This window comes from Camelus ferus, chromosome 30 (assembly GCF_009834535.1).
Source record: "Camelus ferus isolate YT-003-E chromosome 30, BCGSAC_Cfer_1.0, whole genome shotgun sequence".
NCBI classification, from domain to species: domain Eukaryota; kingdom Metazoa; phylum Chordata; class Mammalia; order Artiodactyla; family Camelidae; genus Camelus; species Camelus ferus.
The window spans coordinates 23,686,695-23,713,902 of record NC_045725.1 but is presented as its reverse complement, the minus strand read 5'-3'; the positions used below and the strand labels follow the sequence as shown (position 1 = coordinate 23,713,902).

The following is a 27,208-nucleotide window of genomic DNA, read 5'->3' as shown; positions in this document are numbered from 1 at the left end:
CTTTGAACAGATTGTGCTCAATTTGGAGGCGTCCATTATAACTTCCAATGGGAGTGTCCAAGGCTGGAACCACCACAGTCTGCAGGTGCTCGAGAAGAGACAGAATTCATCCAAGGTGAGACCCCTCAAGCTGGGATGGAGCTGCATAAGGAGAATATTCAGTAGGACAAGCCTGCTTTGTGTCAAATACTGTTCCGTGTGCTCACAGTAGAGATCCTTGTCCCCTGGAACTTAGGTTCTAGAGGAATATGGTAAAAAGAAATATGTGTTGGGGAGAAAAATAGGAGTAGGGCTCAGGGGATTAGGATGCTAAGGGGAGAGTTTGGGGACGGTTTGCAGTGTTGAATAGGGCATTATGAGTTGGCTTGGTTTAGAAAATGGCATTCAAGCAATGACTTGAAGGCATGAGGGGGTTAGCCTTCTGGGGAAGGTGTTGTGGGGAGTGAGCCTTCCAGAAAGAGGTGTGGACTGTGTTAGAGAAACTTGAAAGGCCACTGTGGCAGGACTGGAGTGAGAGAGGGAGAGAGAAGCAGGAGATGAGATCCTAAAGCTGTTGAGGAAAAGTACACCCAACCACGAGGATTTGCAATTTTCTGTTAGCGAAACTGGGAAATTCGTCAGGAATCTGAGGGAAGGGATGACATGACTTGACATATTTTAAAAGGATTATTCTTGAGTTTGTGTGTAGGGGAGCAAGGGTAGAAGGAGGGAGGCTCTTTCTAGAGGTGGTGAAAAATGGCTGGATTTCAGATATCTATTGAAGGCAGAGTGATAAGATTTGCTGATGGATTGAGATGCAGTGCAAGAGAAAGATGGGAATAAAGTTTTTTTGATGTGAGCAACTGGAAGGAAGGAATGACCCTCTGCTGCGGTTGGGAAGGCTGTGGGTGCAGAAGGTTTGGAGCCGGGGGAAGACTAAGAATTCAGTTAATGAAAATGCTGTATTGTTACACGTGTTTGCCCATTTCTGACACTTGGGTCAAAGAAGGTTTATTTTGATAAACATTAATTTCTATGGAAACAAAGGAGTGACTAGTAAAAGGAGGAAGACTTGTGGTACCCTAGGACGGGGTATGCTTGGCTTATTTTATAAAGATGATGTTGTATCTCTTGGATAAAATGTTACCTCTCAGCCACATTATAACTTTTCTTAATACACTTGATTCAGTTAAAATTGAGATAGAAATAAACACAGGAAATATGGCTTGGAGATCCTGTATGTTTGGGGAGAGCTTGAGAAGCAGATTAAAATCATGCTTTAAAGAAACATTTCAAAAGATCTGTGAAGCTGAACTGTCCCTCCTGTCTGTCCCAGGAATAGTGGGGATTATTACAAAAGTAACCTCGCACAATGCTGAAAAGACTTTTATGATATGATGCCCATTTCCTTTCTTAAGGCAAACAAGAAGCCCAGTCAGACGAGCAAAATGTGCCAGATATGCAGGGATGTCAGTGGCAGTCTGAACTGTAGGAGGAGAAGAGCCCAGGACTCCTTCTCTTTCATCATACTTCCCTAACAGGAGCACTGAAGAATCAAATCTGGGCTATAAAACATGTGAGTAGAGCTTTCTAAGGGAGCAACAAAGATGGTTCCGTGTCTGGGGTCAGTGCGCAATGCCTTTTCAACAATTGATCTGTTCTCTTGAAGCCCTATGCAGTTGGTGTGGCAAAATGACCTCTTACTTGGGAGAAGTTACCTGCACCATTGGAAGGCTCAGCAGGCAGCAAGAATAAGACACCAGGGAAAGTGGGCTTTGGTCCCTTGTGGTTTAGGGGTCATTTCTCTCTATGCTTCTCTTCCTGCTGGATGCAAGGGTAGGGAGCCAGATCCCCATATACAATCCTGCTTTGATCACTAGATGTAGTAGTCAGGTCTCAATCCCAACTCTACTCCCAAAGAACCCCCGGTAGACAATTACTACACCTTCTAATATTGGCTAGAAGTTCTAGGAACGTAATAGAATGAAGGATTAAAAATCTAATACATTAACATATTCTGTATAAAGAAATATAATTTTATGTAATTGCAGATTGCCCAATGCATAAATACATTAATCTATCTTATTTTTAAGATAATGAATACACCTTCAGACTAGAAACACCCAATGTCCTCAATTAACTATATTTGAACAAAAATATCTTCAAATTTAAAGCAGATGTAATCTCTTATATGCTCATAGTACCAACTATGTTTCTTCTTAAAGCTTCTTATCTGATTTGTTTCTCCCTTCAACGTTTTAGAGGCAGTGATACACATAACTCTAGCCACATGACTATTGCTATAAAGATTTAAAGGGGCACAGTTAAAAAGACCTCCCACATGGCTTTGAAACAGTAATATTAAATACATCTGAGTTCTGCACAAGTAATTAGCCATAGGCAATTAAATATGGTTCCCTTGATGACTATAGCCCTATTCCAGGCTATGTGGGAGACTCAAAACTCCCTGTAAATAAAAGTGGGATTATTGTCATTTCAAAGACCAGAACTGAAAGGGGACCCCGCGGGTAGTCTGTCACCCACTAGCTTGCACATGTGACTGTGTAAAAATAACTTTCTGAGGGCAAAGATCGATGGCTTTCCTTAAAGAAGAACATAGGGTCTCAATAACTAATTAGCTATGTCTCTCTGTTCCTGTAATTGCAAACCATGCCGGAATCAACTCTCTGAAAGTGTGAAATAGCTCTTACTGTACATGGCTGGCTTCTACCGCCGCCTTCTATTTTCACACGTGGGATATTTCTTTTCTATGGACCTCTCTCATTCAGCCAAAAATTTACATAAGAATTCTTTCATGTCCAAAATACAAATATAATACTCTTCTCTAGGGGGAAACTAACACTTGTAAGAAGAGCATGAGGAAAAGGTTCAGGTTAAGCAGCCGAACGTTAGAAGTCAGGAGCTCTGGATTCTTCTTTTTATCTTCAAAATAAACCTGTGTCAATCTTCATTCTGGAATAGACATCTCATAATTCACTGCATTTTTTTAAACCTGCTAATTGATACAATACGATGCACATCTCTATATATTATCAACTCATTAAAAGGATCCATGCAGGCAAGTTGGTTTAGAAATTGAGTGGTTTTATCATACTAATAGTTTTAAATAGACAGCTGAGTGGAAGTAACATAATGATAAAAAGATAGACTTATATATTCATAAAACTCCACTGCAACTAGCTGAGAAGTGAAGGAAAAGGAACCCTACCAGTTAACTTGATCTACTAATACCAAACATTTTCCAGTTGCATGATTATAGCAATAGAGCATTGTCTTCCCCTGCCGTGTTCACGTTGGCTGACAGTGTGTACAAGGGAGGCCACACTTCATACATAGTCACTACTGCAGGAACTTTTAAATCTACAGTGTTCTGTGACGACTGCATGAGTCCCTCTCATTCTGTAGGTCTTAAATATTCCGTCTTCAGGTTGGTCTTTGTTGATACCACCCTAATCTAAAGAAGCCTTCGGTCTGTCTAAGAGTTCTCTCTTAAAATCACTTTGTTTCATTCCTTCAGAACACTTATCACAATTTTTAATTATCTCATTTTTAAAATATTCTTTGGGGTTATTGTCTGTTTCTCTTCTCTAGAATGAAAGCTGCAAAAGGACCTTGCTTATCTTGTCTATCAATACCTAGCTCAATGCTGGGCACATCAAAGACGCTCAATACATAACTTCCAATTATATGGATTAATGAAGAAAGAAGATAGAACACTGTCAAGGTCAGTCAATAATGTTAATAATTGGCCAACTATATACTGTTGTGACAGGGAAATATAAAGAATTACATCCTCCAATAACTTTTATATGGAAATCAGGCACATTTAGTTGTGCAAGTATCCTCCTAAAAGCTAGGGAAACAAGAAAAATAACTTTATCATTCCAAGCCTGATTTCTGTTTTGAGAAGTGATTCAGCCGGTAGAAATAATTAAAGCAATGAGGCATCACCCTGACAGAGTTGGACTTGTTTCAAGCAGCTGACAATGACCAAGTGCTCATTGGTGGTTACATCAGTCTGCTGGTCATCGCTGGGCTGCAGCGGCCCCAGGTGAGACGCCCATCTCCCACTGTTTGATCTGCCCTGCTCACATAAAACGCCCTTTGTTTCTGTGCTGAAAGTTTCCTCCAGGCCTTATCTTCTTCCTCATAACTGAGCCTTGTTCATGGGCCCCAGGTCCCTCTTCTGGCTCAAGAGAATATGGAAAGACATTAGTGAGAGCCAAGTAATTTTTAATGATTTGAAACAGTAATCATTTATTTGCTCTCAATTCTGCAGGTCAACAATTTGAGCAAGGCTCAGCTGAGATGGTTTCGTCTCTTCTCTGCATGGTGTTGGCTGGACTCATTTATGCATTCTGAAGGTAGGCTGGTGCTGGCTTGTTCTTCATGGCTTGAGGCATGTGTCTGACAGTTGCTTGGGGCTGTCAGCCAAGGTACCTTGGTCCTCCTCCATGTGCTCTCTCCACATGGCAGCCGGATCCCCCAAAATGTAAGATCTAATGCACAAGCACTTATCCAGCTTCTGTTTGCATTGCATTTGCTAATGCACCATTGACCACAAAAAGTCATACTGCCAACTGTAGAATCATTGAGGGAGGGTATTGCAAAGCTGTGGGCACCAAAAGTGAGTCATTAAGGAAACAAGCTAGATGATGATGTTTGCAGTCAACGAAAGACTAGGAGCTGTATCCTTTACAGACACTGTTATGTCCTGGAGTATAATTAAGATAGACCAGCCCAGAGATCATGTAATGAGAAGAAGAGGCACAAGAAGGGCTGGTTTTGTGTTAATGCTTTCATGTCTGCGGCAGTGTCCCCTGATAACTCATTGTTAGAAGTGTCAGTATGAAACCCAAGGCAGAATAAAAAGGCTTGTTAAGTAAATCCTTGCTGTAAAAAAGTGATGCCACCAAATATTGGAAACAACAACTCACATTCATTCTGAGGAACAAAGAAGAACACATCAGGAATTAAAGAAGCATTTGTGGCTACTTAGAAAATCATTAGCTTAGCAAATCTTTCTCATGTAATTGGTATTTGAGGCAGCTTAGTGGAAAGGGATCTTATTTTGCTTTTATTAAGCATCAAATATTTAATGCATTCATATAACACATTTTGAGAAAAATCATCCTTATCCAATAAGCAATCTTGACTGCGCCATGCTATCAAACTTTATTACTCATTTTGCAGCCATGAGGGAGAGTTCATAGTTTTAATGAAACAGGGTATATTTTGATTAGCATAGCAATTTTTAGTGAAACATTTATAGTATTCTAAAATGATTAAGTAACAATAATTAATGTGATATTCATTCCTTATTGTAAAATAAAGATGGTTATTATCATTATGCAGTGTAAGATAAAATGGGTTGCTTTATTCAGAATCAAGGCATGAAGTAGAACACACAGATTGTACAAAGCCACTTCCGTAATCTGTTTCCTGCTCACTCTCAGTGTTCCCGTGTTCTCTAACAGTGCAGACATCACACAAACCCCAGGTATTTCCCATATGTTACTAGAAGCCTATGGAGGAGACTAATTTCTTGAAAAAACAAAGTGAGACAAAATCTCCAGAGGTGAAGGCAAACAGCTTGCTGAGTGCATCTCTCAGTGACTGATGAAAGTAGGTTAGTTGACAAGATAACAGTATCTAATCTAATCTAACCATCCAGGAATCATTATGTCAACCGTACCTTAGCAGAGGACATAGAACAGCTAATGTTTAACATGAGTATTTGCTATGTGCCAAGAACTGCCCTGATTACTTCATATATGTTATTTCCTTTAGACATTGGAAAACTCTATGTCTGACAACTGATGCATGATATTGTTGACTAAGTGACAAAAAGGTTCTTAGAATTTCTCTGCCATCTTATATGTAGATAGCAGAAAAAAAAGGATGAAAAGAAATGGAAAATGAAACAAAGAAGGAAATGATTTTTATATTGCTTTCTCCCAAACTCCTCCATTATCAGTAACTTATTAATATGATTCCGGATTTCCTTAAAATGACAATCTGCTACATCGCTAACTTTAATATAAACAGACCATAGGGTGAAATAAACACTTAACCTTTTAATTTTGCTTCTTTGTGGGCATCACCAAAATTATTTACATGTTGAATCTACAGTTTGATAACAAATTTTCTTTTGAACATTATATGCTACACTCTTGGCAAATGGACATTTGGATAGTTTCCAGTTTGGGGCTATTGTGGTCATGCTGCTATGAATATTCTGGTGTGTGATTTGGAGAGGGTACACATTTTGGCTGGGTATATACAGGAACAGAGGACATGGAAATGATCAGCTTTTGTGGACACAGTCAAACAATCTTCCAATGTGGTTGAATCAACTTTTTTTCTGCCATTGTGTACGAGAGTCCTGGTTGCTTAACATCCTCACCAACACTTAACAAATGTTTACCTTTTCATTTTAGCCATTCTCCTGTGTGTGTAATGGTATTGCATTATGGTTTTAATTTCCTTTTCCCTCAGGGCTAGTGGAATAATCACTTTTTCTTATGTTTATGGCTATTTGTCCACACTGGGTTGGAGTTTTTAAAGAGCACATTTATTTGCATGAAGGGAGGATACACGGGAGAGTGGTACTTTTTCTCCATAGCCCCAGCCAGGAAAAAAAAAGAGAAAAAAAAAAAAACCTGGAGGCTGTCTTTTTTTGGTCTAGCCTGGTCATTTGTTCATATTTGGCAAATAACCTGGAAGCAGGATTAGGTCCTACCATTGGCCAGCTGACTGCTCTGCAGTATTCTGTTAACATGACATTTATAATAGAATTGTCTAGATTTGTTTCTTTAGAGTAAGATGGTACCATGTATATTTTCTACAGCTTCTTTTCCATACAATAGTATAGATCTATTTCATTCTATTTAATAATTGAGCTGTACTCAGTAGTTCATTTCATAGAACTTATCCAACCAATCCCTTCTTGGTGAATATTAAAATTATTTCTAGTTTTTTAAACTATCATAAAAAATGCTTCAATGAATATTATTGTAAATTTGTATTTTTCCTGTGGGTAAATACCTAAAAGTGGGACCTCTGGGTGATTCACATTAAAATTTTTTTTTAATAAATACTGATCAGATGTCCTCCAAAAAGATGGCACCAATGTAATAGAGTAAGAATTCTCTGTTCCTCATAACCACACCAATATTGGTTAATGTCAGTGATTTTATTTTGCCGGTTTGCTGAGTGAGAAATAATATCTATTCTCTTGAGTTTATTTATGTCTTTTATATTTTTCTTCTATAAATTAACTGTTCGTATTCTTTGCTCAGAGTTACATACTTCGGTTGTTTCAGGGGCCTTTAGATGAAGTAAACAAATGAACTGGGCCAGTGTAAAATAGGGGATGAAAGAATAATTCTGGCAAACTGAAAAAAGGCAGGCCATGCCTAAAAACACTCTCATTAAAATTCCAATTAGCAGCTATTAGGTTATTTATTTTTTCCTAATGTTATACTCAGTTTCACAGAAGATTACTGTTTATCTGTTGCCTCATCCATTGCAAATATTTTCCTTTCACCTGTTACTTTTTTATCACTCCTTCCGCTATTTGTCTATGTTTTTACTCTTTCAAAAGAGCAAGTTTCATTATATTATGAATAAAATAGATTAAAATTTTTTTCTTGCAGAATAGAAACATAAGGCTTGATTTCCAGACTAGAGCATTATTAATCTCTTTCTTTTTAAATTGAAGTATAGTTGATTTACAATATTATGTAAGTTTCAGGTGTACAACACAGTCATCCACAATTTTTTTTAAACTTTTTTTTATTGAGTTACAGTCATTTTACAATGTTGTGTCAAATTCCAGCGATCCACAATTTTTAAAGATTATACTCCGTTTATAGCTACTATAAAATATTGGCTGTATTCCCTGGGCTGTACAATCTATCTTTGTAGCTTATTTATTTTATACATGGTAGTTTGTACCTTTTAATTCCCTATCCCTAATTTTGGATAGTGTTTTAGAATTACATGTAAGTCTTTTCTCCAATTTTAGTTCAATTTATATTGTTCTTCTTACATGTCATTAGATGAAATGTTTTTGTCTTTTGGGTTAATAATTAAAGGTCAGCTATGAAGAGCTTGACCACTTCTTCACCTGGGACATTGAAAAAAATTCAAAAAGAAGTGTCAGTGATTTTAAAAAGTAAAATGTGGCCAGTGCCATGTTAGAGGAAACTTCATAGCCTTAAATATATGAAGTAGGCTACGCTGAAGTCTTATGTTTCACTATATTCACCAATATCCACAAAAACAAGTGACAGCATTTCAGTAGATTCTCATTAATCCTGGCTGTAGTTGTTTGGAACTTTCAAGGGATGATAACAGGATAACTATACTTCATAAATTCTTTATAAGCTGTAAGACTGAATTATATAAACAAATTGATAGAATATACTTATTTTAAAACCTTATTAGAAAACTTGTTTTAAGCACTCTCTGACAATTTGATACTCCTGTTACACATGAATAATTTGTGTGCTAATTACTGATAATGTGTATCAATTGGCAAAATCAGTTAGCACTTAGTTAATGTAGTTTAAATGTGTGTGTGCATGTATATGTATTTATAAAAGTAATACATGAATGCTATAAAAAATTAGAGCAACTTATTTTTATATGGTAGTAAAAATGAATGTCTCTTTTCCTTGTTCAATTTCTGTTTTCTCAGAAAGCAATTACTGTTAATGCTTGCTTCTGTATACTTCTAGGACTTTCCTATACACGTATATTCATAGACACACTACTTTTAAAATTATAAACCTGGCCATATAGGTGCAGTTTTCAAAAATATATGAATAGGATTATATTATGTGATTTGCTGGTTTTGTTTAATGTGTCTTTTTGATCTTTCCACATTTGCACGTGTGTGGTCTCATTCCTTTTAATGGCTACATATTCCATGTATATGCATAATGATGTATTTATTGGTAAGTATTTAGCATGTTTGTAAAGTTTTACTTTAATGCTATAATTACTATTCTTAAAGACATTCCTTTGAAAACCTATGAATATGTACACAAGTACACGTTCTCATCTACATGAGTGAAACTTTCTAAGAAGAGATTCCTGGAAATAACAATTGTTTAGTCAGGGGACATGTACTGAATTTTTCTCTGAAATGCTCTCTTTCTCTATATGTCCACCCTCTCCAGAACTTCATGCCTGATTTCCCATAAAGTATTCAATGTAATTATCGTCGATCTTTGTAATTCTCATAAACTAGTGAGGTTGAGCATCTTTTCCTGTTTTTATCATCTGTGTGAAGCTTTTTCTTGGATTTCCCTTTTCCCCAGTAAAATAGTTTTAGTTTAAATTTACATATATGTAGATATAGTTCTACATTTGTATGAGAATTTTTATTTTTCATAAACTCAAAATACAGTATAAATGACACAGATGGTGATTCTTTTGCCTCTCCTCCTCCTGTCTATGCTTACAGGCTACCTCCTAGTTCCTGTATAAACAGGCACATTAATTTTTAGATCATCGAGTCGTATTTTTGACAGGAATTCATTTCATGGTCACTACCCTGCATTCTGGTTCTTCCAAAGGGCATGCCATTTCAGTGGTCTCCCTCACTGTTCAGGGACAAACAAATACATTTCATCAACTGTATTGAAAAAAGTAAAATCTACTTTTATTTTGCCTTCCAAAACTGATACTAAGTGTTTCAACAAACATCTTTCATAAAACATGGCATGGAATCACAACTCTGACTTCTGTGTTTGGATACATGGCATGGATATGGAGTCACTGTATGGATATGGAGTCACTGTAAAACAGATGCTATTAAATTCTTTAAGAAGGGCTACACTTTTTTTAAAAAAAAGAATTGTCATATGAGGACATGAATGTCAAAAAGGGAGATATAAGCAGGGATCACAGAGGAGAGAATTGGGAAGCCTGGATTTTAGTTCCATTATGGCACTAACTAGTGACGTGTTGGTTGACTTCTATTTGTGGTATGTTGAGGGTTGGGTCTGATAATCCATATGGTTCCTGTTGTCTTTCACTTTTTGTGCTACACAGTCCAGTTTTATGCCTGTGCCTTCTTAGTGTGTTGGTGTTCAGAATTTAAGTCGTCTGTTGAGGTCAGTGAAAGGATGGTCAGTTATGCCCATAAGGAGACACGAGGACCGTGGTCCAGAGGGCAGTCTGAGGTATGCAAGCAGCACTGTTACCAGCCATGCAATATTTTTTGACTCTTTATTGAAAACAGCATTTTTTCAGAGAATTGGAGACTGCATTAAATACTTCAACAGGTATTCAAATGTATGGAGAATTTAAAGCTTATTTCAGCAGTGAAATTTGTCCGTCAAAATGACTGACACCCTAACAATGCCAGACCTACATCTTCATTTATCATTTGCAGGCCAACCATTCCTTGTCATATGTAAGCTGACCTGATGTAAACTTTTAAACTTCAACAAATGTAAAAATATGAATGTGAAAAAATATTACAGTATTCTCTTTTGAAATTGGTCATTCAGATTTTAAAATGTGTCTTAAACACTTTAAAAGAAAGGCTCCTCCCATTGGCATTCCATTATTTAGAATCCTGAGCTCTCTAACTGCTCTTGCTGCAGTGAACCTCCATGCTACTGTCAGGTCTTACCAACACACGGAAAAATCAAAATCCTGAGTGGAATTACCAGACCTATAGATGACTACCTTAGCCATTAAATCATAAAAGATTCAATTTTCAAGAGGTGGAAACATCTCTGCTTGTGCAGATAAGTTTACTTCATTGAAATTGTTATTTTCATGACTGAGGCTGATCCAACAGAGAGTTAAGGAAAAGTGTCCCTAAGTGTAAATATAACGTGAGCACAGCAAGCTACATACTAGTACTTTTTGAAAAACCCTACATTGGCAAAATATGTATGTTTTACACATATTTTACGTATTACCAAAAAAATGACATCTCATGTATCTATCAATATTTATATATAAAAACAGAACCCCCAAACCTGCTTATGTCTATTTAAGAAGCTGTGTCATGGAAGACTTTTTAAGAAAGTACAACCTTTGGGAAAAGCAGAATTAATGCTATAATAATAAGCTCACTGAATATAAGTAAGTGAGTGGAGGCCATTGCGAATTAATTGATATGTCAACATACAAGATTTTTGAAGGGAATGCACTTTGCTTTCAAGAGAGACAGCATGATGGAGAGTCAAGAATAGCTGATAAATTGTTGGAAGATGTGAATTCTGGTGCTGGCACTGGCACCTGCAACCTACATCAGTTTACCAAAGTAATCTTTGTGGGCCAAGGTTTTCTTATTTGTAAAATGAGGCACTGATGGTTTTTGAAGTCCCTTCTGTCTCTAATGTTCTGATTCCAGTATTCACATTCACCATGACAAATTCTCCAGTGCAAAAACAAATTCTTCCAGCAACCAGCTGGAAGCAGTTGAAGCACTTTGGGGAGCAACTATGATATTCCCTCTCATTCATTTATTCATCAAGTGTTATTAATTATTTAATGCATTTCAGGTATACTCTAAGCATTGGGAATAGAAGATGAATAAAATACAGCCCCTGGCCCCAAGAAACATACAATCTGCTAGCAGTCAGCCTCGTAACAGAAGGGTGCTCTAAAGGGTGATGCATGCTCTGTTAAAACTCTGTACGCAACATACAGTATGCAAGGGGTACACCTGAGGGAGAAATCGATGCTACCGTTAGGTTGTATACAGAGGGAGCTGATAGAAGAGACTTAGACAAGAGGAGCAAATAATTGAACAATCTCTTAAAATACGAGTTCACTAGAGGAATGGATAGATGGAGTGGGCAAAAGTGGGGGCCTGAAGACTGCACTGAAACAGTTAGTTACTTACAGTAAATAACAGTTGGAGGCTAAGAGGGAACATAAACATTTGATGAGTTAAATTCCACTTGGTATATCAACACGGGGGAATTGTGTTTATTAATTAATGTGCTGATCACCTCTGAGGTGTAGGAAGTTGTTCACATCACAGAAGAGAGTGGTGACTTACTCAGTCCTTTTGAGGGAATTTTTAAAAGGGAGCTTTGTAAGTTTGAAGTTAGCTGCTGCTTATTTTTTTTTTCCCTCTTCTCTTGTGCAGTGTAATGGATCAAAACATAAAACAGAAAGGCATTCCTGTTTCATGTATTGTTTTAACCTAAAGAATGAAGAAAATAGATTGCTTACTGCTGAACTGTACCTTAGTACCTAACTATATATACAGCAAAAAGTGTGCTTTATCAAATAATAATCCCAACAGAACAGATTATGACTAGCAGCTTAATGTTTGTTATTTAACAGCCCAAAGTAAAAAGCGAGCACTAATGCTAGAGCAAGCTGGTCATTAACCACTGTAATTTCTTTGGGTTATTGGTATTGTGTCATGAGCATATATAATGGCCTAACAGTTTTATATGCCGTAGACAATGTATTTACTTCCCTTACCTTACTGAGATGGTTCTTATGTCCCTGCAGAGGCTGCCCTTGCATGAAAACATTGGAAATGATAATGGACACATTATTCTTTTTATTGGTGTCAATCGTTCTGATGAGGGGACACATGAATGTGGCTTGTGCCCTAATAGCAGGGCTCCCATGTTCCCCTTGAGCTGCTTAGTTCTGAACTTCATGTGAGGCAAACACATCTGTCTTATCAGACTAGGCTGTAAGCTCCTCTGAGGGTCATGACCTTGGTGTTCTGATTTTTTTTATTATGTATGTGCCCTTTGCCCTCCTTCTCTTCTCAGAACCTGATGGAAGACTTCAGGTACCCGTAAAATGACACAGTTCCAATGTTTGCTAAAGCAGTAGCATAAATATACAGCACCTGATATGTCTGTGTGAAACAAACTAGTGTTTCATGTTCTTGACATTGGGATGTGAGTTTTATTCCTTGGTAGATTAGCCTGAAGTTAGCCAACCTTGAATTTGAATCTGGTTCTGCCCTGGGAGGGCAGCATATGTTTATTGCAGGCCTGTTTATATTCCATGCATAGTATCCGAATGCATTCTCTCATTCAGTCCTTAAAACAACCATGAAGCGTATGCCAAATAATCTCCTTTATAGATGGGAGAACTAAGGCACAGACGTGTTAATTCCCCAAGTTCCCACAGCTGGTAATTGTTGCAGCTGGGATACTTTCAAAGACATTTTTTCCAGAGCTTGTGCTGTGCTCCGCTCCAATAAGCCACGATTCCTGTGTGCCCCTGGGTAAGTTATTAACATCGCTGAGCCTCCATTTTCCCATTTCTAAAATTGAGAGTGCGGTGGTTAATTTTGTGTGTCAATTTGTCTAGATTATGGTGCCCAGCATCCCAGTTTAGATGCTGCTGTGAAGGTAGTTTTAAGATGTGATTGACATTTCAATCAGTGTACTCTGAGTAAAGCAGATCACCCTCCATAATGTGGGTGGGCCTCATCCAATCTGTTGAAGGACTTTAAGAGAACAGACTGATTCTCAGAAGAAGAAGGATATTTGCCTCTAGACTGCAACGTAGTCATTTTACCTGAGTTTCCAGACTTCAGACTCTAAGACTTCAGACAACAGCAACTTGCTGGTTTTTCCAGCTTGCCGGCCTGCCCTTCAGATTTCAGACTTGCCAATCCCCACAGTCATGTGAGCCAGTCCCTTAAAATAAATCTCTCTCTGTGTCTCTATATTTGTCTGTCTCTGTCTCTTTCTCTGCCTCTTTCTCTCTATATATGTACGTACACACACACATACGTATATACATATATTCTTCTGGTTCTCTTTTGGTTTCTCTGTAGGCTGACTAACACTGAGATTAAAAATACCTATTTCATGGGTATAAAAATAAATATTAAATGAAGTAATTCAGTACAGACCCCTAGCTTTACCCACCACTCACGAGTTTTGTTATCTGTTTCTCTTCTACTTTTTGTCTCTTTCCCTACTGTCTTTGTTCATGTTTTTTTCATATTTTTATTTCTCCTTTCTTTTTCCTTTCCTCTTTAATGAAAGAGGTTCTTTAATGCATAGAAATAACATCTTTTTAATTTACTATCAGCACAAATATTCCATTAAAAGTAGGGTGATATTACATGCATATTAGTGCCTACAGTGACATTTACATGTTCGCTTTCACAAGTGAGTAATGATAATTCATCTACACCACAGTGGCTGTGAGTAATTGCTCCCTTCTTAAGATAAAGGTTAGAACAGTCTGTAACCATCATAAGTTATTCGCTGTGTGGATAGTTTCAAAATACATTTCCTACAATGTTGTTCTATCTCTGTTTTCATTTAGATAGTCCTCATTTTTATGCAACACAAATTTTACATTGGAAAAGCATTTTATTATTGATTTCTTCACTGGATAAGTACTATGGTGAATTTGACACTTAATTCACTCTTCCTTCCATAGCAAGTTAGAAAACGTCAGAGTTGTGAAGTCTCAGCATAGGCACTGAGAATGTGTCTCGGGGTATAAGCTGAGGGAACGAGAGAGAGAACAGGAGGGAGGGAGAGGAGACTTGAGAGGGCACCAGGATGGCTCTTTTATCACTTAAACTATTATTAGCCATCGAATTACTGAAACATGGAATGAAATTTACAAGAAATAAGGCTTAATGCCGAATACCCTTGGGGAGGTAGCACATAGACCAAGTTCACACTATGATGTCAAGTGTACGCCCCTCCAGGGCAAGGACTGTGTCTTGATAACTACTGTAGTTTCAACTGCTAGCACGTAATAGGCACATTATTAGTATTTTAATTGGATAAATGATGCTAGAACCAATTCTGGAGTCTGAGTTGGATGAGTAAGGTAGGAGTGTGAATGTAGTGGAAGTTTGGCAGCAGAGGTGGGGAAATTGATGGTGTAGTAGGGGTCAAAGAAAAGAGTGAGAGAAGCTTTGCAGCAGAATAAGCAAACTTCACACACTTCATCATTCTGCCAAGAACAGATCAGGACCTTGTCCAGCTTCCTACATCTATTTAGCTCTTAGCTATGGATTAAGTCAACTGGTCAGCCAGCTACACTGCCAGACACAGATGCTCCTGAAGTAGGAGCAGCCCCTGTGTTTAGCCCAGGAGGCAGGCAGCCTGTCGGGATGGCAGGCATCCAGTGACCATGCACCGTGGCTTCCCCTGCCTGAGGTCCTGCTCTCTGTAGCAAATGCAACCCCCGTGCCACTCCTTAGGCAGTATCTGTACTCACTGCTGCAACGGTCTCCTGAAGGAGTTAATGCAGCTTCCATAAGGGGACTAATTTAGAACCTGGCAACAGCTTAGCCACTGAAAGAAATATGGCTCATTGCATGCCAGGTGATATAAATTAAAGTTAATGTTATATGTGATGAAATGTCCTTTTAGACTATTATGTGTAATTTTGAGTATTAGGAAGTCCTAGTAGGCTATTTTTTTTTAGAAACCGGGCTACAAGATTTTCTCTTATATTTCTTCTTTTAAACAAAGCACCAGGAAAAGGTTATATGAATAACCATATTTTTAGCATAGTGGGTAGACTAAACATATAAAAGCTTATTAATAATAGACTGTGAAAATATCTATCACAAAATACCAGCCAAAAGGTTAGCATGTATTGTATGAAAAGCTCACACTTTTTTTTTTGTTTGTTTGTTTAAAAAAACAGTGAAACTTAAGGCTTGCTTAAGAAGTTAGCATGCATACGGAGAAATATCCAACTAGGCTACAAAGAAATTATATTTAAAGCATCTATGAAATTACCTCATACTCTAGCTGTGTGAACTGGAAAAATTACTTAATCCCCCTGCTTCAGGTTTTTCATCTGTTCAATAAGGTAAAAATATGGCACAGGGATACTGTAAGCATCTATGTATTTTTATGCATGTATTCACTAGACATGAAAACTGCTGGACCACCACCTGGCTCAGAATCAGACTCAATATGCTTATCTGTCATTATTATTATTACCCCAACTTTTAAAAAATGGTAATACTCTATAGCTGAAAAACATGTTGTAAAATGTGCATATGCCCATATCGCAGCTATCAGTATAAATGGGAATAACCTTTTTGGGAAATTACTATGAAAATAGGGTTTAAGAATTGTAGACTTTTATACTCTGGGTGCAATAATTGCAATTAAAGTTATTTATCCTAAGGAAAAGAATTAAAAGAGAAAATGGTAGCTGTGTACAATTTACATATCCCTCACTCTACTACTAGTGCTTAAAAATGTTTCTTTGTGAGAAGGAATATTATGGAATCATTACAAATAATAATTATAAATATTATTTTGCTAACCAAAAGAGCCCACATTAGTATGATAAAGAAAATACTGCAAATACAATATAAAATGGTCCTTGTAACAAAGATAATGTTTTATAATTTTTATTATCAATATTTTCCTCATCATTTTGGCCCCAGGATACAGGGCAGGGCAAATACCTTCTCAGGAAGGAAAGGAAAATAACACAGAGGACGGAAGAAGGAAACCAGTTCTCTTCCCCTCTCAGTCTATCAAGTATGGTCATTTGGAGACAAGGAGTGAAGGGAAATATAAGTAATGGGGCCATCCTGTCCCTGACCTGCCCACCTCCTCTTCAAGCTGAAATCTTGGAAGAAGTGGGTGTTATTGGATACAATGATGGCAAACAAAAGCAAAGAGCCTTTTGTGTCCTGCTTTCTATGTGGAAGTTGGGGTGGTGGAAAAAGAGGAAGTCTTTTTAACCTTGTGGTAACATGATGCATTCCCAGCAGGATGGAAGTGACGGCACAGGGAGCCCTGGTGGGGAAGCAGTTGTGAGCTGGAGCTGCGAAGCCACCCTTGGCGCCCCTTAGCCTGGAATGGGTCCAAAAGGGTGAGACTGTGCAGTATGCGCTGTGAGTGAATAAGGCAGCAGCCAAGACGAGAGCCTTTCGTGAAAGGTTTGCCTTGAGGTGAGGATGCTCTTGGCACGTAATCCATGGAAGGTTTGGTTCAGCAGGAGCTACGTCAAGGCTGTGACTAAGACCCGGACGGCTGAGAGCTAAGGTTGTGTCAGGAATAGGGGAAGGCCGCTCCTCTTCACTCCGAGGGGAAAGAACAAATCACAAACATATCACCCCTTGCTGAGTGAACCAATGTGAGGGACGTTTGGTGGGCACAGAAACTGACCTTCCAAGAACGTCCACGTCTCAATCCGTGGAACCTATAAATACGCTACCTTAGCAGGAAGGGGTGTCACCGTCACTTTCACAGATGCGGAGACTGAGGTATCAAGGAATTAAATAGTTTGCCAAAGAGCTTGTGATTTTTAAGTTGCTGAATCAAAATCTGGACACAAACAAACCTGAAAGGATTTGTGAAGACAGTTTGATTTATCTTATTGACAGGATTGTGGATTTGTTTTTTTTTTTTTTTTTTTTTTGCTTTTTTTTTTGCTTTAATTTTTGTTAATGGCAAAATAAAGCCATGATCACACTTCTTTTCTTTAATATTAGCAATTTCCAATCAGTGAAGAAATTGTATCCCAATTATCCGCCAGGGGCGTTTGAGAAGCATGTGCTTTGCAGACAGACACTGCTGTATCGGAATCTTTACTCCTGCGCTTATTAGAGATGGTGAATCGAGCAATTTACTTAACTTCTCTCAGTTTCACTTTTCTTATTTATGAAATGGGGCTAATAATACCTGTATTGAGAGCCTTTTCCAAGTTCAGTGCCTGAAGTGTAGTCACTCAGCAAGTGCTCTCTCCTTTCCCCAGCAGAAGCTTTATTTTGGTAGTTTTCAGAACCATCAACCTAGCTCCCTATTTAAAACTATAAAACTTTTGGATTGTTAAAATTGCAGATCAGCCAAAAAATCTGTGTCACTCACAACATACCGGAGGTGTTATATACTAGGAACACTATTTCCATTGTACGTTCCTGTTAGTCCTAACAGTTGCTTCCGTGGGGAAATGGAATCCCAGCTACAGCTGGTCCACAGAGATACGTGCTATGGGGCCCCAGGGTGAGACTTGCTCTCCCTCACTACCCCACCTCGGCAATGACTCTCCATGAATAATGTTGAAAATGTCCAGCCGGTGGTGGGTAGGAAGTGAGAATAGGAATTAAGAGGGGGGTAGGACAGAGCTTTCTCAAACAAGAGATTGGGTCGATATTCCTGGACAGTTTTACTCAGTTCTCTCTCTAGCTGATCTAGAGAAGATAAACGTTCTCCTGGTGGTCGCATCATGCCTAAAGGACCACAGTGGGTTCTTGGGCTCTAGAAATTACCGTGTATATCTCTCCTTGGCAAACGTAGGTCATTCAGAAAATGCAGGTACATTCAGTGGATTCTTGGAAGCAACGTAATGGACAGAGTCTTTTGCCAGGCTTATCTGTGGGAACCCACACTGTGGCTGAGCAAACATCGCTGTTTAGCAGTGATATAATCATTTAATCAGGACATTATTTACCATTGAGTGTTCTAGGCGTGTTACACCCCAAAGCTTCTCTATTTGAAGTGACGTTAAAAATGCATTGGGTTGAGAAAATAGGGGGATAAAAAAGAAATCGTCAAGTGAATAAATGAATGCATTCAGCCATAAGGCCAGTAATGAAACTGAGCAAAATTAAAAGGCAGGAGAAAGGGAAGAAGCTCACTGTTAGATGTGATCTGAAAAGAGATAGTGGGTTGAGGGAGTGCTGATCAATCACGCTAGCTCAAGCAGTCCTCCAGCAATGAATTCCGATACTTCTGCCCAAAGGTCATTGACATGAATTCATAAAAGGAAGAAGATAAACAGAGCATTTCTGTTGCATTAAAAACAAACAGAAAATAAAAACCAACACACAAGAATGTTTTCACTTCCCTGCCACCAACTGATCCATAAAGATCTATTACTTCTCAAAAATCTTAGGTTGACATCATTAAATGAGTTTTTCTCTTTCTTTTCCTTTTTCTTTTCTTTTTCCCATCCTAGAGAAGTGAGTCCCTCCATTTGTACTGCTGCCTTTATCACTGTGATTATATTCCTGCAACTGAGCAACTTATTTGTGTGCAACCATAAGGCATAGAATGAAGAACATCCCACTTATCATGCTTCTCATCTTCAGTAAAAACATGACAAAAGTAATGAAGACAAGACTAGTACAAAATAGCACTAGGAAGCTAGTTTTAATCATTTGAGAAATCAATGTTCTCTACCATTTTTTACTCAAAGCATCATTTCAGACGACTGCTTTGGTAAATCCCAGACAGCTGGCATTTGGGTTGACTACCTAATAATTTAGGGGACACAGCTATGGAATCAGAGCATTAGAATTTAGCAGGCTTAACACACAAAAGTAATCATCAGCAGGGGTCCATGATTTGTGGATGAAACTTGTTCTGTGCATACATCGGAGTCCTGAACATTGGAGGGGAAGGAGCAATCTCATATCACGGAGATTAGCACCTAGAGGTTAGATGAAAAATTTCATTGAGTCCTGGATTAACACTAAGCCTCAGAGTTAACAGCCTGATACAGTGCAGCAGTTTTCCTCCTGTATCACACAGCCCGTCCCCAGGTGCATAGCTGCCAGGTAAGCCCGAGGAATCTGCAGTCCACAACCAGGTTCTCTCAAGCACCTTTTCCTTCACAGCCCTGCTTTGTTTGGGGTGAACGGGAGGACAAACACAAGGAAGGAGGACTAGAAATACTGAGGGGAAAATTCCAAAGTATAAAGGTTTATTGATTCCTCTTTTACAGCTCTTCAGTCAAAAGACCATTTTTATACTGAAAGTATTCTGTAAACGCTGTCATAATTTGGGGAGAAATTACATTCAGGATATTGTACCTGTGTTTTAAGTTAACCAAGAAATAATGACTAAATAAAAGGACGAAAGGATGTCAGGGCTACAATTTTGAGTTTCCTTCTTTCAAAGAATTACATCCCTGAGCCTCTGAAAACAGGGGCTGCGGGTGAACATGCATGATTTGAAAACATCTGCTAGGAATTCAGAGATCTCCTGGCTGCTCTGTCTGCATGGCACCAAACATCTGGATGTTTAGATGGGTTGGTTATTGTTCTGGTTCTCTTATTCCAGATATTTTGTGATTTCTGAATACAGTTACTGAGTTGAATTCACAGAAAGTATAGGATAAATAGGTAAATACTGATAATACCTCTAGGTCTTTTTAACTTAAAGAGATTATTAATGATCCTAAATGTAGGGTCTGGGGTAGAAAGACTGTGAAGGCATCTTCATAGCTTTTTTTTTTTCCCTTAGCCACCTTTGGGATCCTTATGCATCACAGAGCTCTCTTACTGACTGGGAGGTCCATTTTGAGTGGACGAAAGAGAAATGGAAGGACTGAAAATGGCCACACAGCAGTTCTGAAAGGGGTTCTAATTTAACAAAGCCACACAGGCACTGAAAATGGAATATCTTCTCAGTCAAAACTTACACTGTCCTTGCCTTTTCATATTGTTTTCATTTATGATAGAAATAAAAAAAGATGAGCGAAGTGTCCAAATGACTGTCACAGACAGGATTTCCAGACTGTTTCTGGGTCAGTTGTTAAGCTGTCTGGGCCAGGCTCCGTGCTAGGCCGGGCTGATTCCACATGGGATGCTCCACAGCTCTGGGCAGACTGATGGCAATAACATGAGAGCTCCCTAGAAAAGCCTGCTCTGTGGACTTGGATTTAAGGAGAAAGCCGTGAGACTGTGGCATGGGCCACTGAGTGTTAAGCTGCTGTTTCTTCTAGATGAGAAAAGCGATGGAGAAGATGAGTTTGGGGGGAAAGGCAGAGCGAAGGGACGGAGGCAAAGGAACTCAAGTAAAAACCATGCCGCACTTCTTACTCTTACCACTTTTCATCACTTTAATCTCCTAAGTATGTCTTTGTCCCACAGGACTGGGTATTTTCTCTTTAATAATGAGAGTAAGAAAAAGGAGGCAATGAATGATATGGACCCTGAAAACTTCACATAGAAAACTTCTCAAAAGCTCCCCTGTGACCAGGAAAGGGACTCAAATCATACCAAAGCATTTCATTAGGAAAACAAGTTAGAGAAAATGTGAGCGTTCCATATATTCCTTCATATAGATTGAGGGCCGGTGCTGAACAGACCTAATGATGTGGGAAGCAAGTATAAAGAGAATACAGGTCCAGAAGGCACAGAGGTGGCACTAATAAATGTAAGAAGGGCCGTTAGAAATGTGCAGGGAGGTGAAAACTTTTATTTGTACTGTACATATTTTAGCATCTGTTATTTGAAGATGCACTTAGGAATTAAGATTTAAAGTACTCAAAACAAGCACCCCCAGAAGATTCATATGAGTAGATTAAATTCCAAAGTTTTGTAGCAAAATACTCTGATTGTTAATATTACCAGTGGAGGAATAATGTCATTCCTTAAGCTGCAAGTTGAGCAAAAGCTGCTCTTCCAGTTTCTCCAAATGCATGGAAAGTCCAGTCCGTTGAGCCCGGCTTGCTGTCATTGTGTTGTTACATCAGTTCTCCAGGCAGTTAGCCTCACAGAACATCACCAAACTAGCATGTTTTCCTCTCCCTGCACCTCCAGGAATGTCTTAAAATCAGGACATATTTTTCTTACAGATGCATATTAGTAAGTGTGATTAATGAAAAAAATGAATTTATTTGAATGTCGGGAAAACATAATCTCCTCCCCTTGTGAATTCAAACTTTGATTGAATTCAAACTTTTGATCTTGAGGTTATCAAATCTAGGTGATGAGCTGAAATGATTGGCATTTCTTGTGACCTGGTAAATAAGATGTTAACCTGGAACTATTTCTGCCTCCTTGTTTACTGTGGTGCCAATACAATACTGAAGTGGGCGTCAGACACACCCTCCAGATGGAGAATTTACAAATGAAATCATCGAGAGCTTGTTCCGTGATTCCTGGACTCCCTCAACCAGATTCTGGATAAAAATCGATCAGAGTAGAAAGAGGGAAGGGTTTGTGTAGAGATTTCTTTGTACAGAGTCAGTGCTCTGATAGCAGACTCACCCCTTGTCTAAGGAGGTGCTTTACGGGACCTGTGTTTCCTGTGGTTTGGAGACATGCAGGGTTGGACTGCTAGTTCTATATCTGCAGGAAAGAGGGGCTGCCTGGGTTCCCATGCCCTCCTAGTGTCTGGTAAGGCAAGGAGTGAGGAGGTGTTTGTCATGGACCAGATGTGGGTGACGAAAAGAGAAAGATGGGTGGTTTTGCCTTGGGTCCAGTAAAATAATACCAGTTGGATGGACAGAGGACCCCTGACAGCAAGAATCTGGAAATAAATGCTGGGCCCTTTGGGGCTGAAGATGGAGTCACATTTCAGGTCTCAGCATCAGCCTGGGTGAAAGAAACTGAAGTCAGAGAGGCCGAGTGCGGGATATCCAAAGAACCTGCATTGGGGTTGCCGTGTCTCCATTTAACCGGCAAGGTCAAGGTTGCACAGAGCTTGTGTTTAAAGGTATCAATAAGGTCTTTCTAGCTTTTCTTAATTCTTTCTCCACCTGCTTCTAGTTATAAGGAACAGACTAGCAAACTCGGAAGGGTTGAGGGAAGGAGGTGATTACAGACTCACAAGGCAGAGGAATCAAGAAGGGAACCCCTTTGTAGCTTAGGCTTTTAACCTGAGGCAGGGGTAAATTGCCAAGAGAAGGTTGTTACCCTCAAATTATTTCCTTATTTGCTTATAAATTAGTTTTTTAAAGTGAGACTATCCACTCTAATTTCTGAATGAGATTGTGTTTGCAGTGGATCTTAGGGTTGTCGGATGCCTAAGAGTGAGCAGAAAGGTCACGAGCCTGCTGGAACTTAACATCCTGGGGCAGCTGAATATTATTCATATTGAATAAAGTTTTTAAGATCTGTGTTGAAATTGTTCTGGTTGTCTTACTGCTCATCCTGTGGGAACCCTGCTTCAGAAGACATTGAGCAGCCTAGTTACACGTGGACCAAGCCGGACCAGTGCCCTGTGGTGCTGTTAGAGCCCGAGTCTCGAGAGCAAAGAAAAAAAATCAGTTATACTGATCTTGTTTTTGTTGAAGTTCTGATGTGCTGTTCATCATGGATTTATTTGCATTAATTTTGATTTTTTAAAGTATGTAAGATATTATTTATCTTGACTCAGAATTTTGATCTCCCCTTATAGTTTGTACCTGAGGTGGGTATCTCAGTCTCGCCCTTTTCCTGGCCCTGTTTGGAGCTGTTCATTTTTTCCAAAGGAAGAAAACCTGGTTTCTATTATTTGTAGTAACCATCTTTTCTTTCCCTTCCTCCCACATGATCATTTTCCTGACAGATATTTTGTCTCTCCCAGGCTCCTCTGAAGACCTTCACTTTCCATTCCATCCACAGATGTCTCTGGGCATCAACCCCAGTAAGTGACTTCCGTTTTGCTGCTTGGTGTAATGTTGCACTTATAAATGTGGCCAAAAGGTAATAGAAGTTTCTTCTCTAATAATAGAAGTCTTTTAATCTAATGTTCTAAACCAGGGACTGGCAAACGTTTTCTGTTAAAGGGCCAGAGAAGAAATATTTTAGGCTTTGCAGACCACACATTTCTGCTGGAACTACTCAGCTCTGCCACCATAGCACCAGAACAGGCAGAGTACAAGAATGGACTGGTGTGACTGTTCCAGCAAACCTTCATTTAGAAAAATAAGTGCAGGGAAGACCTTGTTCTGTAGGTCAGAGTCTGCAAACCCCTAGTCTAAGCTGTGATGCATAGTCACCCGACTGTTTTTTTTTCCCTTAGCAGCAATTTAAAAATGAATAAGAATGTTTAGGATCATTGCTTCTAGAGGTCTTTATACATTAAGATTTTTTTTTTTTTTTTTTTTTTACTATGGGAGCATTGACTTAGCCTGGTTTTTGAAATGAATCTATTTCTGATGCATAAACACTCATCCTGGTAATAAATGGGTGAGCTATTTTTATAATAATAGCTACCATTAATTGAGTGTTACCTGGGCAAGACCATATATGTAGATTTTATAAATTAATCCTTAAAACAGCTGTGCAATTGTTATTCCCATTTTAAAGATGAGTCAGAAGTCAAGCATCTTGCCTAACACCACAGTGTCGGTGTTGGGTGGATTTGAAATATCAGGTAAGGCTTTCAGATTCCGGAGCCTGTCCACTGGAGTCCTCCTGCTGGAGCAAACACACAGGGTGGCTTAATTAGAGTCAGTTTTGAACTAACCTGGAAGAAGAAAACAAGGAAGTCGTGGTCTTTGACCCTGAAAAACCACCCAGAAATAGGATTAGTAGGCAGGGGGCAATTATTTTGTTGACCTTACATTGCAAGTTGACCTAGGCTGGTCAACTTTGATTTTACATGGCTTAGAGCGCTCAAATTGGGGCTCGGATGTTTCTTTCCTGTTGGTGTTCATACTTCAGTTCATACATAGCTGCGGAGGTGAGTGACCCTGATCACTTACCGTCTGTTGCCTGCGGTGACTCCCTCTTACCTTCTCTGATTACCTTAATTCTTTTGCTGGAAAGTGACCTAAATATGCGTCTTGGGCTTAGGTCTACACTGACGCTCTTAAGCGTTATTGGAGTGGCAAGAACTAAGGAAAGCTAAAGAATATGTATTTGTTTTCTGTATTTAGAAAAGCAATACACACACGTAAGTATATACACACGTGTATGTATTTGCGTGTGTGTGAGTGCAGTCACCTGCACTTTGATAAATATTGTGCTTTTCTTGAATATATAGACCTGCCCTTTTAGAATTAGTTATTACAAGCCTTTCACTTTTCAGAATGTTAGATATTTTCATCTCCAAACATTTTTTTGTTTTAAATGGCTTCACGATTTAGTGAATTATTAATTGTTAGGATAATATATAAAGAAAGATAAGTTTAAGCTTCGACTAAAATCAAATAATCACATTGACCAGCTTTGCTCTGTCTGGGCCTAGCATGAGAAATACAGCAGGGAGCAAGGTGTTCGTGCCCCTGAACTTGGGGCATATACCTAAAAGCATTGTTCCCAGTTTTCTTAGAGTAAAACTGCTTGTTTTGCGTCATTTAGAAAAAGGAAGAAAAGTTTTCATTTTTAAACATGTCGCAATGATACTGCAGTGCTCTCCGTTTATTTGCAGAAACCCTGAAGGTTCAGGAAAAAGAATTTGTGAGAGTTACTGGGGTAAAATTTCTGAAGAATAAACATTTTGGCCAAATACAAGTTTCTAAATAAAATAAAAGCCAGAGCAGTGAATACTAAGGAGAGCTGGGAATGGCAGGAGGGTGACCTTTCTAGCTAGTTGGCTCTGGGATGTGCCATCTAAACTTTTAAAGCTCTCCAGGGGCAGGGAAGGCCCTGCAAAAGTGGCTCATTGATTGTATTAAAATGAGTATCTTAAAATGTTCACTTCTATGTTTTAAAATTATAGGGCTACTTCATTAAACACAAAGCAAAACACCATCTCATAATTAGTTTAGCAATGGTCAGGATATTTTGTGGATGTGTTTGACCCAGCTTGTGTGAACATTTCAGAACCTCTTATGGTGTCATTTTTCTTTTTATTTTAACTTTTGTTTTGATACTTTTCCATCCTGGCACCTGCCTAATTCTGTATACATTTTCCCTTAAATATCTTTCAACTATGTAGCAAAAAAAGTTCCCAAAGAAGCCTGAGAAACCTAAAGATGCTAAAGAAATGTCTCAGTATTTTGCAAATGTATATTCAGCATTCTCTAGTTTCAAATGCCTTTTCTTTTCTCTCTCACCAGAGATTGATACAAACAAATAGGAAACGTGAGGGAGTTGATAAAATCCCATTGCAGTAATTCTTTATTTTCTCTCAGGAAAAAGATTTTGCAGATTAGTAGGAACTGGTCAAGTTTCATTTTATCTTATATTTCTTAAATTCATGGCAAAATGCTTATAATGGTCCAACAGAGTATCCTTTACATTTACTTGCTCATCTCTAAAGAGTAACAGACTCCATCAGCCTCTGCCCGGTCATGTGCCTCGTCTTCCTGCTCTGAGCACCTTCTCACCTCTGTTAGAGGTGCTTGCAGTTCCTATGATACAGTTCTCCCAAGTGTCTTTGTGACCGGTAACCTCATTTACATTAAACATGTTCTCTGGAAGAACCAATTTCTCCACTTGATAGCATCATTATCAAATCTAAATTGATTCATTTATCAGCTGTATTAGGTATATTGAGACCATGAGCCAGTGGGAAGTAGAAAAGGCAAATTATAGTGGAGCAGATGTTTCCAGACAAGGTGGGTATCTGAGAGGAGAGGTGCAGGTGAGGTTCAGTGGGAGGAGCCTTCAGCTGCAGGAAAGGAATTGATGGTTTGAGGAGTGTGGGGCAAGTTTGCGTGTGTGTGTGTGTGTGTGTGTGTGTGTGTGTGAATCCGAATTTCTGCCTATTTCATTTACGTTATAAAGGTGTCTTTAGGAGGCGTCTTTCTTTCATCTGTATATAGGTTTAAAGGGTTTGCCTGTTGTCAGAGGACGGATAAATCCCCAGGTTAGGAATTATGGCAAGAAACCAGCTAGACTCTGCCTTTGCTGACATCATCCCCAGTCTTGATGGCTTTTTTCTAACATGACAGCACTGGGAATGTGGCGTTTTTCTTTTTGGTCTTGATTCCTTGATAACTTCTGTGTTGAGAACTATGAACACAAGGAAGACTGAAAGCTCACAGTCTTCCCTCTGGGGCTGTAGGTCCAAATCTGGAAATTAACCCATCAAGAAAGATGCAGGAGGAGGAGGGTAGGAAGGTCAACAAACAGGTCGTGAAATGCCGCAACAAAAAGGTTTTCTGTGCCTTGGTCCATAATGAGGGACCCACATCATGGGATTAACGGTTTACTCTAGGGCCAGTCTCAGGCAAACTCCCTAGAAATCAAAATGAATGCACTACGGTGGTAAGAGATGAAACTGGAACTGCTTTCAGCCTTCATATTCCCCCTTTTTCCTTCAAGACTCTTGGGCTGTCCTCCTGTGGCTGGTTTGTTCTTAACTCCATAATTCCTTTCTACCCCTCTTCTCCCTGCATCCAGATATCTCCTGCATTCACCTACGTAAGAACTATAGTTACCAGTGCTGTGTGGCAGGCAGTGTTCTAGGTATTGGGGAGGAGACGGTAACTAGCCTCAGAAATACTCAGCACTATTTTTTGTCCCTAAGGCCTAGAAATGTGTCCTCAGCCCTCAGCCCTCCTGAACTGTGCCTCTCAGTATTTTTCTTGAACATGAAATTTGTCGAAAGAAAGCACCCAGTGTCTGCTTCTTGCACTA

General features: G+C 39.0%; 1 long non-coding RNA gene across 1 annotated transcript; it reads left to right on the top strand.

Moving 5' to 3' along the window:
- On the top strand, positions 1–23,321 carry LOC116660622. The gene is made up of 5 exons (XR_004316200.1): positions 1–115; positions 1,398–1,555; positions 3,592–3,724; positions 4,280–4,364; positions 23,262–23,321. It is a non-coding gene; the product is annotated as an uncharacterized LOC116660622 (long non-coding RNA).
- The last annotated feature ends 3,887 nt before the right edge of the window (positions 23,322–27,208 follow it).